We start from the raw sequence: 19223 nt of genomic DNA, 5'->3' as shown, positions 1-19223 counted from the left end.
ACACTCATGCAAAAACACACTGAGACAATCAAATCAAATGTTGTCACTGCTCTTACCCTATGAAAGGTAAGGTTGGGAGTGTTCAGATACCTGATACCTGCTTTGGACACTAATTTGTGGTTACACGTGAAAGTTTACCTGGGTCACTTTAGGATTGCAAAATTCCGGTAACTTTCCAAAAATTCCCAGGTTTTGATGAAATCCCTGTTGGAAGATTCCTGGAAACTGGAGGGAATAAGCAGGAAATCCATAACCCTCCAAACAGTATTTCTGGACACTGGAGGGAATAAGCAGGAAATCCATAACCCTCCAACCAGTATTTCTGGACACTGGAGGGAATAAGAAGGAAATCCATAACCCTCCAACCAGTATTTCTGGAAACTGGAGGGAATAAGGAGGAAATCCATAACCCTCCAACCAGTATTTCTGGACACTGGAGGGAATAAGCAGGAAATCCATAACCCTCCAACCAGTATTTCTGGACACTGGAGGGAATAAGCAGGAAATCCATAACCCTCCAACCAGTATTTCTGGACACTGGAGGGAATAAGCACGAAATCCATAACCCTCCAACCAGTATTTCTGGACACTGGAGGGAATAAGCAGGAAATCCATAACCCTCCAACCAGTATTTCTGGAAACTGGAGGGAATAAGCAGGAAATCCATAACCCTCCAACCAGTATTTCTGGAAACTGGAGGGAATAAGCAGAAATCCATAACCCTCCAACCAGTATTCCTGGAAACTGGAGGGAATAAGCAGGAAATCCATAACCCTCCAACCAGTATTCCTGGACACTGGAGGGAATAAGCAGGACATCCATAACCCTCCAACCAGTATTTCTGGAAACTGGAGTGAATAAGCAGGAAATCCATAACCCTCCAACCAGTATTCCTGGAAACTGGAGGGAATAAGCAGGAAATCCATAACCCTCCAACCAGTATTCCTGGAAACTGGAGGGAATAAGCAGGAAATCCATAACCCTCCAACCAGTATTCCTGGAAACTGGAGGGAATAAGCAGGAAATCCATAACCCTCCAACCAGTATTCCTGGAAACTGGAGGGAATAAGCAGGAAATCCATAACCCTCCAACCAGTATTTCTGGAAACTGGAGGGAATAAGCAGGAAATCCATAACCCTCCAACCAGTATTCCTGGAAACTGGAGGGAATAAGCAGGAAATCCATAACCTTCCAACCAGTATTTCTGTAAAACCTCTGCATTTTTTAAATGTTACTTGAATGTTGCAATCATAGGCTCCCTACTATTAACAGCCTCCCATTAAGAACAGTCACACAAAACACTGGATAATACACTATTTAGACAGCGAAACGAAAATGTTTAATTTGGCTATATATTACAGCATTTAGAGTTTGAGATCAAATGTGTTATATGAGGCGACAGTACAGAATGTCATATTTTACTTGAGGGTAGTTTCATGAATATATTTTTATCATTTAGAAATGAAAGCACTTTATCTATCGAGTCACCCCATTTGAAGGTGTCATAAATATTTGGACAAATTCAATGATTGTGGATTAAAGTATTAGTATTTGGTCCCATCTTCCTTGCACACAATGACTACATCAAACTTATGACTAGAAAATTATAGTGTATTAAAGTATCAGTATTTGGTCCCATCTTCCTAGCACACAATGACTACATCAAACTTATGACTGGAAAATGATGGTGTATTAAAGTATTAGAATTTGGTCCCAACTTCCTTGCACACAATGACTACATCAAACTTATGACTGGAAAATGATAGTGTATTAAAGTATCAGTACTTGGTCCCAACTTCTTTGCACACAATGACTACATCAAGCTTATGACAGGAAAATGATAGTGTATTAAAGTATTAGAATTTGGTCCCAACTTCCTTGCACACAATGACTACATCAAACTTATGACTGGAAAATTATAGTGTATTAAAGTATCAGTATTTGGTCCCATCTTCTTAGCACACAATGACTACATCAAACTTATGACTAGAAAATGATACCTCTTACCTCCACCCGACACGCAGGCGTCCCATCTAGACATCTGGAAACGCTAAATGCTAATAGCACTCGTTAAAACTCAAACGTTCATTAAAACACACATTCGGGGTACTGAATTAAAGCTACACTCATTGTGAATCCAGCAAACAAGTCAGATTTTTAAAAATTATTTTCAGCGAAAGCATGAGAAGCTATTATCTGATAGTATGCAACACCCCTAAAGACCCGCAGGGGACGTAAACAAAACAATTAGCATAGTCGGCGCTACACAAAATGCAGAAATAAAATATAAAACATTCATTACCTTTGACCATCTTCTTTGTTGGCACTCCTAGATGTCCCATAAACATCACCATTGGGTCTTTTTTCCGATGAAATCGGTCCATATATAGCCTAGATATCGATCTATGAAGACTGTGTGATCAAGGAAAAAAACAGCGTTTTATAACGCAACGTCATTTTTAAAAAATTAAAAATGTCGACGATAAACTTTCGCAAAACACTTCGAAATACTTTTGTAATGCAACTTTAGGTATTAGTAAACATTAATAATCGATCAAATTGATCACGAGGCGATGTATATTCTATAGCTGTACGTCTTGAAATAATGTCCGGATAAACCTCAACCAAAATATCCGGTCGGAGACCGGAAGAAATGGGCTGTCTCTTGTCCGTTTGACCAAGAAACAAATCCTAGGCAAATGACAAGACTGTTGACAACGTGTGGAAGCTGTAGGTATTGCAACCTCGGCTCCAGGTAATGTGGTTTCTGTTCAACAATATATTCAAGTGGCGCATAGATATATTTTCCAGTTTTCAGTGATCAGATTTTCCTGCGCTTTTCGATGAAACGCACGTTCTGTTATAGTCACAGCCGTGATTTAACCAGTTTTAGAAACGTCTGAGTGTTTTCTATCCACACATACTAATCATATGCATATACTATATTCCTGGCATGAGTAGCAGGGCGCTGAAATGTTGCGCGATTTTTAACAGAATGTTCGAAAAAGTAGTGGGTAGACTTAACAGGTCAAATCAAATCAAATGTATCAGTATTTGGTCCCATCTTCCTAGCACACAATGACTACAAACCTGTTGGATGCATTTGCAGAATGTTTTGCTTGTGTTTCGGATTATGTTGTGTCAAATACAAATGAATGGTAAATAATGCATTGTCACTTTTATTGTAAATAAGAATATAGTATTGTGAATGAATTGTGAATAATGATGAGTGAGAAAGTTACAGAGGAACAAAGTTCCTACCCCTAAAACATATTAACCTCTCACCATTACCAATAACAAAGGAGGTCGATTTTTGTGGTGGTATTATATGTATGCCTCTGTAACCTTCTTACTGATTATTATTCACGATTCATTCATGATTACCCATAATGATGGTAGCATCCACATTAATGTAGAAGTGTTCAGAACCATGTTCTATTTGTCACGACTTCAACCGAAGTCGGCTCCTCTCCTTGTTCGGTTGAAAGTCGGCTCCTCTCCTTGTTCGGGTGGAAGTCGGCTCCTCTCCTTGTTCAGGTGGCGTTCGGCAGTCGACGTCACCGGCTTTCTAGCCATCGCCGCTCCATTTTTCATTGATCCATTTGTTTTGTCTTGTTTTGCACATCTGGTTTGCATTCCCCAATCATACTGCATGTATTTATTCCTCTGTTCCCCCTCATGTTCCCCCTCATGTCTTTGTGTGATATTGTTTGTGTTTACAGGTCATTTTGACGTGCCAGACTGGTGTTCGTATTATTCCGTGTTTTGTCACGAGGTATGTTTATTTGTTTGTACATAATTATTGTGAATGTTTGCGTGTTTTTGGCACTTTTGCCTATTGGCTGGAGGTTTAGACGCAGTTGCATCCGTCTGTTGGTTTCTCTTGCCTAAAAAAGAGTGCGCTTGTTCACAACTCTCTGCTCTCCTGCACCTGACTTCGCTACCAGTACGCACACCCCTGACACTATTCTTATTCACAACAAAAGTGACTTCAAAATGACACTATTCATTATTTACCATTAATTTCTATTCAACACAACATAATCCAAAATACTCACTATTTAACCTTTCTGCTATTATAATCAAGACATCCATCCTGAAAGAGTGGTTGTATCACAAGGTGGGGCATTGTACGGTTCAGGGAACAGTACATGTTTTAATAACACATGGCATTTCAGGGTGACATGGGTCTGGGGCATTAACTTTGGCCTTGTGCTAACAGCTGTTGTAGCCCGCCTGTTATTTACTAACTGGAATACAAATACTGCTGTTTCATATCACCCAAGCCATTTATTGGTTGCTGAGGTGTGGGGGCTTGCATGTGCCTTAGGGGGAAGGGAGAGGGTGTAACAGAGGAATTACTTAAGGTCTCCCAAGTGGCACAATTGTCTAAGGCACTGCATCTCAGTGCTAGAGGTGTCACTACAGACCCTGGTTTGATTCCAGGCTGTGTCACAACCGGCTGTGATTGGGAGTCCCATTAGGCGGCGCACAATTGGCCCAGCACCGGGGTAGGCCGTCATTGTAAATAAGAATTTGTTCTTAATTGACTTGCCTAGTTAAATGAAGGTTAAATAATAAACGAATACCTGGAATTTGTGCGCATGCCTGTAAATATGGTGCCAGCCTTTAAAATGAGTGACTGTCCCGAAGAGAAGCAACGGAGCACACAGCGACTATGACAAGACGGTTTGATTCTACTAGTTGCTGAAGCTTGATGCTTCAGATGAAGCAAGATGAAGCTTGATGCTCGCACGTGAGCGGGCAGTAATGGTTGCTGCGCTGCCCTCGAGGAAAGGGGAAATAAATAATACTAGGTTTACTATCTACATTTTACTCTGGGCCTGTTAGGGAAACAAGCGAGATAGGGAAAAGGCGATTTGTTTCCCTTTAACATAAGTTCATCATGGGCTTCGATTGTAAGTCACATAAGTGTCTTGAAAACCTATATTGTAAGGTGTTATGTGTGTTTTGGTGGTATACACTGTTGTTTTTGAGTGCTTCATGATTCGTGTGATTTTGTAAGTATATTTCAAATATGAAATATGCCTTGCTACAAATACAAGTCATATCAGGGTTAGTTAATCAGTCATTAATATTTCTGAGTATGTTAGTGTTTAACCAGAAATGCATGGGTCATTATAATTCAGTCCATATGCAGTGTGTGATTAAATTAGCCAGCACTGCAAAGGGAGGGATTTGATGATCAATGTATTATGTAACTTATGTAACCTTTTTATGCCGAACAGCATTTCTCTGAATCGATAGAGTTCAACAGGTCGGAGCTGGAGAAGAAATCATATACCTTAAGGCCATTCTTTCTCCACCCTCCATTTACCAGCAGCCAGCCCACACTCACCTGCACTCCACAGTTTAGCATACACCATGAATAGATGAATCCTTTCCAGTACCAACTAAACTATAAAACCCTCACACTTGAATCATACTGTATGCCCCTAACTAGGGCAAGCATGGATACAATGTATGTCAATTCAAAGATACTGTTTATTTTTAAGCCGCTTATCAGCGCAGTGACCTCGATGCCTGGGCCTGTGAACGGAGCTAACAGATGATTTTGGTACAGCGAAGGCTAGCGCAACGCATGAGAGTCTCCGAAGACCTTCTGGATCTTGCATAATAGGTTCTGCAATCGGAAAGTATGTATCTATGATGCAGTGAACGAATCACTCGTAGGATAGCGTGACCGTCTATTGGCTTCTTGGCTAAATATGATCTTTCAGATTAGTTGAATTACTTGCTTATGTTGCATTTCCCCTAAGTCATGCATTGATGTCAATGGGAAGTTAGGATTTACCCCTTATTGAATAGCATCTGAAACATACTAATGAACTATTATTGGAAATATTTATCGTTTTGTCACATACTCCTAAATTTTTGCACGCCAGTGGTAAAAGAAAACCCATGATCATCCATTCTACAACAGGACCATGGAGATGTATAAAGATTGCTCCTTAGAAATAACCCATTTTTGCAGTGACATTGCCATTGAGGGCTTCCATTATTTCAAAGTTGTCAATAGGGTGGGGATCCCTATGGGTTGGGAGTGATCAGCCAATGATCAGAGCATTGATTGTCTTCTTCTTCAAATTTGTTTGCCTAGTTTGTAAATGGCTTTATACTATATTACCGCCATTTAGTGGCCGCAATAAAATAATGACAAACAAGATTTGGTTCAAGTCTCCAGCAATATACCTTAATGTCAAAATGGAATTGTGTTTTTAGAAATTATTAGTAATTACAAAAAATGAAAAGCTGAAATGTCTTCAGCCAATAAGTATTTAACCCCTTTGTTATGGCAATCTTAAAAACGTTCAGGAGTAAACATTTGCTGAACAAGTCATATAATAAATTGCATGGACTCAAGTTAGCTTTCAAAAGTCTGCATTTTCAAAACACAGACCCTCAACAAAATCTGCACTTTAATAGAGTTCACCTGCATTCTACTTCAACAAAAGGACGATAAACACATACTCAGTGTTCTAGAAAGCAGGACAATATGGGTCAGTTCAAGAGGGTGCTATGTGAAAACATTATAATCACATACAATCACATCACATAATCTGAGCGATATTTTAGCCTCAATATTCTTGTAGTCGTTAGAATTGATGAAATAAGAACGCTATAGGTGCATTGTAAAAATGACAAGCACGTAACACACATCTGATTAATTAATTAGGAATAGGATTAATTGAATTGAATTATTTTACATTATTCATTGTAACCACAATGTAACAAATAATCAAACTCTGGTTTGAACTTTAGCAAATGAACTAGTCTGCTCTGCACAAATGTGTTACATCCCTCTTCCTGAGAATTTCTCCTCTGCCAAAAAAAATACATCCACCTGAAAGGTGTGGCATATCAAGAAGCTGATTAAACAGCATGATTGTTACACAGGTGCACCTTGTGCTGGAGACAATAAAAGGCCACTCTAAAATGTACAGGTTTGTCACACAACACAATGCCATAGATGTCTTAAGTTTTGAGGGAGCGTGCAATTGGCAAAGAATTGTTGCCAGAAAATGTCACATTAATTTCTTTACAATGAGCCACCTCCAACTTTGTTTTAGAAAATTTGGTAGTAAGTCCAACCGGCCTCACAACCTCAGACCACATGCAACCACACCAGTCCAGGACCTCCACACCCGCGGGATCATGAGACCAGCCACCAGGACAGTTGATGAAACTTATAAGTATTTCTGTCTGTAATAAAGCCCTTTTCTGGAGAAAAAACTCATTCTGATTGGCTGGGCCTGGCTCCCCAGTAGGTGGGCCTGGCTCCTAAGTGGATGGGCCTATGCACTCCACGGCCCCTGCCCAGTCATGTGAAATCAATAGATTTGGGCCTAATTAATGCATTTCAATTGACTGATTTCCTTATGTGAACTGTAACTCGGTAAAATCATGGAAAGTGTTGCATGTTGTGTTTATATTTTTGTTTAGTATATATTTACTCATTTTAGCACTGGTCAAAAATGGCTCGTGACCTACCAAAATAAAAATTGCCCCCATCGGTGGAATGAAGACACCCCTGATCACACGCAAACACAGTTCACTTTCATAGCAGCCACATACAAACAGCATGATCACTTTGCTCTTTGTATAATTCCTTATCACATCTACTCGCTCTCCTCCTCTCATCTTTTCCCTTTGCTTGTGGACAGTGGACAACTCATCAACTGTCTGTGACCAGACGAAAAAACCTTTCCAAGCCAAACCTTAATATCATAACTGCTCACCACTACACATAGCCTAAATCATTGTCACTATATTAGCTAATGTCATAGTCAACATTGCTACTATAACTAGTGTGTTAGTAAACCCGTCACAATAATGCAGCACAGTGTACCATCAGCAAGCAGTTTAGCAGTTACACATGTGGGCCCTGGTGGCAACAAATTAATAAAAACAAAAGCTTAGCTTGACTTGGAAGAGTTCCAGTTTTGGATACCCATAGCCAGCTAGCTAACATAGCATCCCTCTCCGTTTGAGCTGGGTGTTTGCATTCGCTAGCTACGAAAGTGAATGTCAAAAAGGAAAATAAATATAGCTAGCTCTCTCTACCTTCTCTTTCATTATTAAAGAAATTAATTTGTTCAAAACTGTTAAACTATTGTCTTTCTCTCGCTTTGAGTCAACTACTCACCACTAGCTAGCTAGCTAGCTGTAGCTTATGCTTTCAATACTCGATTCATTCTCTGATCCTTTGATTGGGTGGACAACATGTCAGTTCATGCTGCAAGAGTTCTGATAGTTGGAGGACGTCGTCCAAATGTTGTCATAATTACTGTGTAAGTCTATGGAAGGTGGTGAAGACAATGAGCCTCTTAGGTTTTGTATTCAAATCAAATCAAATCAAATGTATTTATATAGCCCTTCGTACATCAGCTGATATCTCAAAGTGCTGTACAGAAACCCAGCCTAAAACCCCAAACAGCAAGCAATGCAAGTGTAGAAGCACGGTGACTAGGAAAAACTCCCTAGAAAGGCCAAAACCTAGGAAGAAACCTGGAGAGGAACCAGGCTATGTGGGGTGGTCAGTCCTCTTCTGGCTGTGCCAGGTGGAGATTATAACAGAACATGGCCAAGATGTTCAAATGTTCATAAATGACCAGCATGGTCCAATAATAATATATTGATAATAATAGTAATAATAGTATTGAAGTCAATGTACCCAGAGAAGGATGGGAACTGGCTGTCTTCCAGCCTCACCATGGTGTGATCATGCTGTTTGTATGTGGTTGCTATGAAAGTGAACTGTGTTTGCATGTGATAAGGGGTGTATTCATTCTGCTGATCTAGCAAGAAGTGAGTTATTGCTACGAAGCTCTTGGTCTTGATTCGTTTCAGCAGGACTTTGGCAATTAGATTTCTCTTTGTTGCTGCGCCATCTCCATCACCAGCACAGGCCAATTGGAGTGAATTCCCTCGACTGTTCTGGATAGGGACAGCCACCTCACAGCACTGGGTTGCTTTGTATCGGGCAATTTTCTCTGTTCCTTTTGATGCATCTAAGGCCACAAGCGCAGCACAATGTGCACCACAGTTTCTCTCCTACAATCTCTGACCCACCCCTGCATTTCAGTCATGACACTTGCACCATTGCTGCCCAGTCCAACCTTCTTCAAATCAAAACCCCTTGATACGAATGTTGCTAGAACGATGTTTGGTTAAAATATCATCATTTAAAATCTTGCTTACAGTTGTATATGATAATGTGTCTCTCTATTATGCGTGGGAATACTTTGGAACAGATTTCTTACATTTACAATCCCTTGGAGAAAACCATTCCGCTGGTTAAATTTGGCCAGTTGGGGAACCCTGGTGTAGGTGGTACCCGACTGAAGGGCAGGGCATCTGTTTTCTTTTTGCAGTGCTATCTACATTGGAAACTTTCTGTATGTCCTCTTTTGCCATACAGTCAGCAGTTGTACCATTTTGGAGTCCTTTGTTTGCTTTTCTGCCTCTTCCAATGTTAGGCTACTCCCCCTAAAAATGTGTAAGGGCTGAAGCAATACTGCTTCCCGGTGGTCACTGCTCTGCATGAAGTTTTAATACACTTTCGGATATGTTGCACAGCCTCTGGTGAAGGAATAATTTTTCACACATTTCTCACAAAGAGCAAAACATATGTTTCCCTTTCACACCATCTACTACTTCTTCCTTCAATTTAAGCTGTTTCTGTGGGCCATTAGCAGTAGCTGCAGTCTCCTCTTTCCTGGCCATCTCTGTAGCTGCAGTCTGTCATTTTCTCTGTCTGTCACATTCTCTGTCACAGTGTCTCTCACAGTCTCTGTCTCACTTTCATTTCGATTTGCAGAAGGGTTAAAGAACCCTAGTAGTGTTCTTTGTGTTAATTGGCTCGTCATTGTTTATGTTGGCTAGCCATTCCATTTAGTCAAGCTTTTTTCTTAAAATATTCCCCCGGTTTAAATGTAACCGAGCAATGAAAATGCCACTGACAGATACACTCACCCTCCGAGCACTGCCGCAGAGAGAAAGCTTGTGGTTTGAACAGGTTTAACGTTTTTGGATAATCACAGCGAGTCTGTTTAAATATAAACATTTGGAACTTGAAATTTAATGTAATGGTCTGTACACCTGCATTTTCAGAATGCAACACACGTGTTATGCTTTTTCAGCATAAAAAAGACATGGTGAAGTTATTAATTACACTTTGGATGGTGTATCAATACACCCAGTCAATACAAAGATACAGGTGTCCTTCCTAACTCAGTTGTTGAAGAGGAAGGAAAATGCTCAGGGGTTTCACCATGAGGCCAGTGGTGACTTTAAAATAGAATTTAATGGCTGTGATAGAAGAAAAGTGAGGATAGATCAGCAACATTGTAATCATCCTGTTTGCAATAAGGAACTAAAGTAAAATTGCAACAAATAAATGCATAGAAATTAAGTTTATGTCCTGAATACAAAGTGTAATGTTTTGGGCAAATGCAACACAACACATCACTGTGTACCACTCTTCATATTTCAAGCATGGTGGTGGCAACATCATGTTATGGGTATTCTTGTCATCGGCAAGGAAGGTTTTTTTGGGGGGGATAAAAAGAAACGGAAGAGCCAAGCACAGGTAAATCCTAGAGGAAAACCTGGTTCAGTCTGCTTTCCGACATATACTAGGAGACAAATGTACCTTTCAGCAGGATAATAACCTAAAACACAAGGCCAAATACACACTGGAGTTGATTACCAAGATGACAGAGAATGTTCCTGAGTGGCCTTGTTTTGACATCAATCGTCTTGAAAATCAATAGCATGACATAAATGGTTGTCTTGCAATGAACAACAACTGACAAGGCAGAGCCTGAAGAACAATACAAATAGTAATGTACAAATATTGTATTATCTAGGTGTGCAAAGCTCTTAGAGTGTAAGAGGGTCAAACAGGGGGGGGGTGCAAATAGTCTGGGTAGCCATTTGATTAAGTGTTCAGGAGTCTTATGGCTTGGGGGTAGAAGCTGTTTAGAAGCCTCTTGGACCTAGACTTGGCACTCCGATACCGCTTGCCATGCGGTAGCAGAGAGAACAGTCTATGACTAGGGTGGCTGGAGTATTTGACAATTTATAGGGCCTTCCTCTGACACCGCCTGGTATAGAGGTCCTGGATGTCAGGGAGCTTGGCCCCAGTGATGTACTGGGCCGTTCGCACTACCCTATGTAGTAGTGCCTTGCGGTCGGAGGCCGGGCTGTTGCCATACCAGGCAGTGATGCAACCAGTCAGGATGCTCTCGATGGTGCAGCTGTGGAACCCTTTGAGGATCTGAGGACCCATGCCAAGTCTTTTCAGTCTCCTGAGGGGTAATAGGTTTTGTTGTGTCCTCTTCGCGACTGTCTTGGTGTCATCTCCTTTGTCTTGATCAAATTGAGGGAGAGGATGTTGTCCTGGCACCACACAGCCATGTCTCTGACCTCCTCCCTATAGGCTGTTTCGTCATTGTTGGTGATCAGTGTTATGTCATTGGCAAACTTAATGATGGTGTTGGAGTCATGCCTGGCCGTGCAATCATGGGTGAACAGGGAGTACAGGAGGGAACTAATCACGCACCCCTGAGAGGTCCCTGTGTTGAGGATCAGCGTAGCGGGTGTGTTGTTACCTACCCTGACCACCTGGGATGCGGCCCATTAGGAAGTCCAGGATCCAGTTGCAGAGGGAGGTGGTTAGTCCCAGGATCTTTAGCTTATTGATGAGCTTTGAGGGCGCTATGGTGTTGAACGCTGAGCTGTAGTCAATGAATAGCATTCTCACATAGGTGTTCCTTTTGTTCAGGTGGGAAAGGGCAGTGTGGAGTGCAATAGAGATTGCATCATCTGTGGATCTGTTGGGGTGGTATACAAATTGAAGTGGGTCTAGGGTTTCTGGGATAATGGTGTTGATGTGAGCCATGATAAGACTTTCAAAGCACTTCACGCCTACAGACATGAGGGCTATGGGACGGTAGTCATTTAGGCTGTTTACCTTAGTATTCTTGGGCACAGGCACTGTGGTGGTCTGCTTACATGTTGGTATTACAGACGCAGACAGGGAGAGGTTAAAAATGTCAGTGAAGACACATGCCAGTTGGTCAGCACATGCTCGCAGTACACGTCCTGGTAATCGGCCTTACTCACATCGGCTGCGGAGAGCGTGATCATAGTCTTCCGGAACAGCTGCTGCTCTCAAGCATGTTTCAGTGTTATTTGCCTCGAAGAAAGCATAGAAGTAGTTGAGCTCGTCTGGTTGGCTCGTGTCACTGGCAGCTCTCGGCTGTGCTTCCTTTTGTAGTCTGTAATGGTTTGCAAGCCCTGCCACATCCAATGAGCATCAGAGCCGGTGTAGTGCGATTCAATCTTAGTCCTGTATTGACACTTTGCCTATTTGATGGTTCGTTGGAGGGCATAGCGGGATTTTTTATAAGCTTCCTGGTCAGAAAAACGCTCCTTGAAAGCAGAAGCTCTAGCCTTTAGCTCAGTGTGGATGTTGCCTGTAATCCATGGCTTCTGGTATGTACGTACGTCATAGATGCACTTATTGATGAAGCCAATGACTGATGTGGTGTACTCCTCAATGCCATCGGAGGAATCCCGGAACATATTCCAGTCTGTGCTATCAAAACAGTCCTGCAGCTTAGCATCTGCTTCATCTGACCACTTTTGTATTGATCTAGACACTGGTGCTTCCTGCTTTCATTTTTGCTTGTAAGCAGGAATCAGGAGGATAGAATTATGGTCAGATTTGCAAAATGGAGGCCGAGGGAGATCTTTGTATGCGTCTCTCTTTGTATGCCTGTGTTGAGTAAAGGTGGTCCAGAGTTTTTTTCCCTCTGGTTGCATATTTAACATGCTGATAGAAATTTGGTCAAACGGATTTAAGTTTCCCTGCATTAAAGTCCCCGGCTACTAGGAGCACCGCCTCTGGGTGAGCGTTTTCTTGTTTGCTTGTGGCAGAATACAGCTCATTGAGTGCTGTCTTAGTGCCAGACTGAACGTGGTGGTATGTAAACAGCTTTGAAAAATATAGATAAACTCTCTCAGTAGATAGTGTGGTCTACAGCTTATCATGAGATACTATAACTCTGGCGATCAATAGCTTGAGACTTCCTTAGATATCATGCACCAGCTGTTATTAACAAAAATACATTGTCCACCACCCCTTGTCTTACCAGACGCCGCTGTTCTATCCTGCGGTACAGCGTATAACCAGCCAGCTGTATGTTGATAGTGTCGTTGTTCAGCCATGACTCCGTGAAGCATAAGATATTACAGTTTTGAATGGTAGTTGGTAGTTTAATCTGGTGCGTAGGTCATCAATGTTATTCTCCAAAGATTGCACTTCTGCTAGCAGAATGGAACAAAATGAAACCAAGATTGAACTCTTTGGCCTGAATGCCAAGCGTTCTGTCTGGAGGAAACCTGTCACCGTCCCTATAGTGAAGCATGGTGGTGACAGCATCATGCTGTGGGGATGTTATTCAGCGGCAGGGACAGGGAGACTAGTAAGGATCAAGGGAAAGATGAACGGCGCAAAGTACAGAGATCCTTGATGAAACCCTGCTCCAGAGCACTCAGGATCAAGAAGGTTCACCATCCAACAGGACAATGACAATGACCCTAAGCACACAGCCAAGACATCGCAGGAGTAGCTTCAGGACACATCTCTGAATGTCCTTGAGGGGCCCATCCAGAGCCCGGACTTAAACCTGATCAAACATCTCTGGAGACACCTGAAAATAGCTGTGCAGCGACACTCCCCATCCAACCTGATAGAGATTGAGAGAATCTGCAGAGAAGAATGAGAAACTCCCCAAATACAGGTGTGCCAAGTTTGTAGTGTCATACCCACGAAGACTCAAGGCTGTAATCGTTTCATCAAAGTAAAGGGTCTGAATACTTATGTAAATCTTATGTAAATCTATTAAAAATAATTAAACATTTGCAAACATTTCTAAAAAACTGTTTTTGCTTCATAATTATGCTGTATTGTGTGTAGATTGATGAGGAAAAATATAATTTAATCAATTTTAGAATAAGGCTGAAACAAAATGTGAAAAAAGTCAAGGGGTCTTAATACTTTCCGAATGGACTGTACATCAATTACAAAATACATAAAAAGCAAACACAAAAACATAAAAGCGATAACACAATCATTAGAAAAAAAGGCCCTCTAGCATCTGTCGAAATTGCCCTAGAGGGACCAAATCCACCAACTTTATGGACTTTTGGAGATCGTTCCATATGAGGGCTGCAAGAAAACGAAATGCAGATTTACCTAACTGTAGAGGTGGAAGGGATCTCCAGGGTTAGCCATCCCTGAATCCGGGTCCGGTAACTTATGTACATCTGAAGGTTAACAATGAGTTCAGTTTATGTAAGAGGGCTTTATAAACAAAAAGAGCACAATGCGTCAATCTTTGAGTCTTCAATGAGGGCAAGCCTACTCTGATACAAAATGCAATGACGTGTACTGAACCCATTACCCGTAATAAAGAGCAATGTGCTATTGTAAACTTTGTCCAGTGGCTTCAATACAGTGGCAGCTGCATTCATAGAGACGACACCCTCAGCGGAGTTGCAAACAAGCGGATACAGCTAATTCAACCGAGCTTCCTTTTCGACTGAAAACAAATGTGGGAACTCCGCTCAGGCATTTTATTTTGCCCCTGCTACGTTAGGTTATGTAGCTCAGTTGGTAGAGCATGGCGCTTGTAACGCCAGGGTAGTGGGTTCGATCCCCGGGACCACCCATACGTAGAATGTATGCACACATGACTGTAAGTCGCTTTGGATAAAAGCGTCTGCTAAATGGCATATATTATTATTATTATTATTATTATATTTAGAAAGTAACGCCATAGTCACTAAACAAAATGAACGTTTACTGAATTATTTGTTTTCTGTTATTTAACCAAAGACAGAACCTGTTCCTATCGAAGAAGCCTTTTTTTATTTCTTAATTTCTTAACTAATTCATCAACATGCTTTTTGAAAGCTTTTCGTCAATCCAAATGCCCAGATATTTATAAGCGGGGACACGATCAATGAGGGCATCTATAGTACGTATAAATCATCAGATTTGGAAAATAATATATACTAGGTTCTAACTACATGAACTACCAAGTTCAGTTCAACAAAGACTTTCTGCGGGGCAATAAAGGCAGACTGAAGCTCTTACAGAGCCGGTGTCAATATCATACACCACAGGGCTGCATACAGGTAAAACTTTTTTAGATGAACAATATTGTTTTATGTAAATTACAATATTGCTTTATCTAAAAAATATAAACACATAAAAGGTTTTACCTGAATGCAGATGGCACTGTGGTGTATGCCACTGCCCTGTGCTATGGCACTGTGGTGTATGCCAGCTGACCAGGCACCTGTCTCTGGATTATATCTTCAAGCTAAGGGTAACCGTGGTATGGCATTCCTGACAGGGAGACGTGTCCATCATATGCATGATGATGTATACAGGTAAGATAGTCTAGCGTTAGCTAGCTACATTTTCAGATATTACACGTTTCTAATTTTGACAGAAAGTGGTTTCATTTCAAGCCAAAGTGTACTGTTAGCTAGCTAGCTAACGTTGTCTGGTTGGCTCCCTAGCTGACGTTATTATCCATTTCCCAGAGCCGTGTGCTGTTCTAGTTAGAGACTAACGTTAGCTAGCTGGCTCCCTAGCTGATGTTATTATCCATTTCCCAGAGCCATGTGCTGTTCTAGTTAGAGACTAACATTAGCTGGCTGGCTCCTTAGCTGATGGTGTTATCCATTTCCCAGAGCCATGTGCTGTTCAGGTTAGAGTCTAATGTTAGCTAGCTAACATTGAACCTGGTTGGTTAGCTCCCAGTACTGTTGCACTTTGTTCATTGTTATTTAACAAGCTAACGTTTGCTGGCTGGCTCGTTAGCTAACGTTATGTGACGTGTGCACAACTCACTTGAATATGGCCGGTGTCAGTAAACGTCAGCAAAAAGCATAATGAAATGTTTCCAGCAGAGCTGGTTAGGCTGTGTTCATGTTATCCAGAGGTAAACAAATCATGGCCATAGCGTCAAGTGAGCGCTCCAAGAGCAAAAATAGATGGGTGGGGCTAAATCTTAAGAGGGTGTAAACAATGCTGAATGGGTGTATACAAAGAATAGTTCTTCACAAGATACCAAAGCATTTAAATGGTGATTTTCTCAAAAGTGAGTTTACAAGTTGATCAACTTTCAAAGCAGAAATACTTTCCCATTGTTCCTCAAATGCAATGTATGATATACCATTTTGTAGCTCTGAGTCGCTACTTTTATCAATGTAAAAAACACCATTTCAAATTTTGCTACAAAGACCTAGTACAGGTGGCGATTCACAACTGGTGAATATAATGGGACCAAGAATTGATCCCTGTGAGACACCATTTGTTATGTCCAGAAAACCTTATTTATCACGCAATAAACATACTGTGTTCTGTCCTTTAAATAAATGTTCAAACCAGCTAGACGCAGGCCAATTGATAAAAGCCTCTGAATAAGTAATTAGTAATACACAGTGTCGAAGGCTTTAGACAGCCAGGTCAATAAAAAGGTATGCACTGTTTCTTCTTACAGTATGTGAATCCAGTCCATCAATTCCTGCCTGACGAGTGACTACTACTGGTATATTAGGGGTAATGCAATTTGATATTTGGTTGGGTTCTCAATTCATGTAGTCTACAAATGATGGATTATGTTATATTCACGTCTCCATCTCAACCAAAAATCTAAGTCAAAGAATAGAACTAAATCAAATCAAACTTTAAGTGCACTTCAAATAAAGTTTGATTTAGTTCTATTTTTCAACTTGGATTTTTGGTTGCGATGGAGACGTGAATCCAACATATTAAAAACTTGTAGATTTAAATCTGAAATCAAGCAACCAGCCTTCAAATACAAGACAATATCCAAAGGTAAAAGTGTATTATTATCATGAATTTGGCATCCTCTTTATAGGGCTAATGGTACCTACTTCTAAACTTCCAAAGATCCAGTCAACCATGAATGAATGAATGATAGTATACCTAGCTACACATTGAAATGGTTTCATTTGATGGGAAAATTAGATGTCGACGTAGCCTGCATAAACCCAACCTCACTCCCAATTTACTGTCACATACAGCTTGTGTAAGAAAAGTTAGTTACTTTCAACTAATTAATGTTATTTAGGTCGTCTACGCAAATGAGTATAGAAGCTGATCAATGTCTAAATGTGTTGACATAATAGCTCAGCTGAAATGTACACAGCTTGTTTCAAAGGGTCCTGAGACGTAGCCATCAGGATGGTAAACTTGTTTTCACTGAAGTGTATTACTCCTCATATACCAGTAGAAGTCACTGTTCAGGCTACAGTCATTGGACTGTGGCTTCACATTTTACTATTCTATATAGAATTCACATTGAAATTTCAATGTATACACAGTTCTGATTATTAGATTAATGTAACAACCTGTTAGTCAATGTATTTACAGTTGAAGTTGGAAGTTTACATACACTTAGGTTGGAGTCATTAAAACTCGTTTTCAACCACTCCACAAAAGCTTTTTGGCAAGTCGGTTAGGACATCTACTGTGCATGACACAAGTCATTTTTCGAACAATTGTTTACAGACAGATTATTTCACTGTATGGCAGTGGGTCAGATGTTTACATACACTAAGTTGACTTTTGCATACACTAAAGTTGACCTTTAAACAGCTTAGAATATTCCAGAAAATGATGTCATGGCTTTAGACGCTTCTGATAGGCTATTGACATAATTTGAGTCAATTGGAGGTGTACCTGTGGATGTATTTCATGGCCTACCTTCAAACTCAGTGCCTCTTTGCTTGACATCATGGGAAAATCAAAAGAAATCAACCAAGACCTCGGAAAAAAATGATACACCTCCATAAGTCTGGTTCATCCTTTATAGCAATTTCCTGAAGGTACCACGTTCATCTGTACAAACAATAGTACACAAGTATAAAAACCATGGACCACGCAGCCGTCATACCGCTCAGGAAGGAGACGCATTCTGTTTCCTAGAGATGAACATACTTTGGTGCGAAAAGTGAAAATCAATCCCAGAACAACAGCAAAGGACCTTGTGAAGAGGCTGGAGGAAACAGGTATAAAAGTATCTGTATCCATAGTAAAAAAAAGTCCTATATCGACATAACCTGAAAGGCCGCTCAGCAAGGAAGCCACTGCTCCAAAACCGCCATAAAAAAATGTCAGACTACGGTTTGCAACTGCACATGGGGTCAAGGATCATACTTTTTGGAGAAAGGTCCTCTTATGGAACTGTTTGGCCATAATGACCATCGTCATGTTTGGAGGAAAAAGGGGGAGTCTTGCAAGCCACCATCCCAACCGTGAAGCACGGGGGTGGCAGCATCATGTTGTGGGGGTGCATTGCAGCAGAAGGCACTTCACAAAATAGATGGTCTCATGAGGAGGGAAAATGATGTGAATATATTGAAGCAACATCAAGATAGCAGTCAGGAAGTTAAAGCTTGGTTCGCAAACTGGTCTCCCAAATGGACAATGACCCCAAGCATACTTCCAAAGTTGTGGCACAATAGCTTAAGGACAAAATCAAGGTATTGGAGTGGCCATCACAAAGCCCTGACCTCAACCCTATAGAAAATCTGTGGGCAGAACTGAAAAACCATTTGTGAACAAGGAGGCCTACAAAGCTGACTCAGTTAAACCAGCTCAGGGATAGTTCAGGGACAAAATTCACCCAACTTATTGTGGGAAGCTTGTGGATGGCTACCTGAAACATTTGACCCAAGTTAAACAGTTTAAAGGCAATAATACCAAATACGAATTGAGTGTATGTAAACTTCTGACCCACTGGAAAAGTGATGAAAGAAATAAAAGTTTAAATAAATAATTTTCTCTACTATTATTCAGACATTTCACTTTCTTAAAATGTGTGTACCCAGTGGGTGGTTTTCTAGCAAGCAAGGGAAGAGCCTCCATAGCAACCATTTTTGTTTGCCATAGCAACCTGTCAATCCAATGAGCGACTTGTGAACCTTGACTGGCAAAACATTCCAATTGAACAAATGACCATCCGGCCTGGGTAGCAACCCCAGGACTATAGCCTTGTGGAAGGATGAAATAGTATGAATAAATTCATCAAAATAAAGTTAATGAAAATGTCAATAATTTTTGAATATGCTGGTAACTGTTGAATTAAAG

The sequence above is a fragment of the Oncorhynchus gorbuscha genome, linkage group LG10, assembly GCF_021184085.1.
Source record: "Oncorhynchus gorbuscha isolate QuinsamMale2020 ecotype Even-year linkage group LG10, OgorEven_v1.0, whole genome shotgun sequence".
In the NCBI taxonomy this organism is placed as follows: domain Eukaryota; kingdom Metazoa; phylum Chordata; class Actinopteri; order Salmoniformes; family Salmonidae; genus Oncorhynchus; species Oncorhynchus gorbuscha.
Note: the sequence above shows the minus strand (reverse complement) of the source record.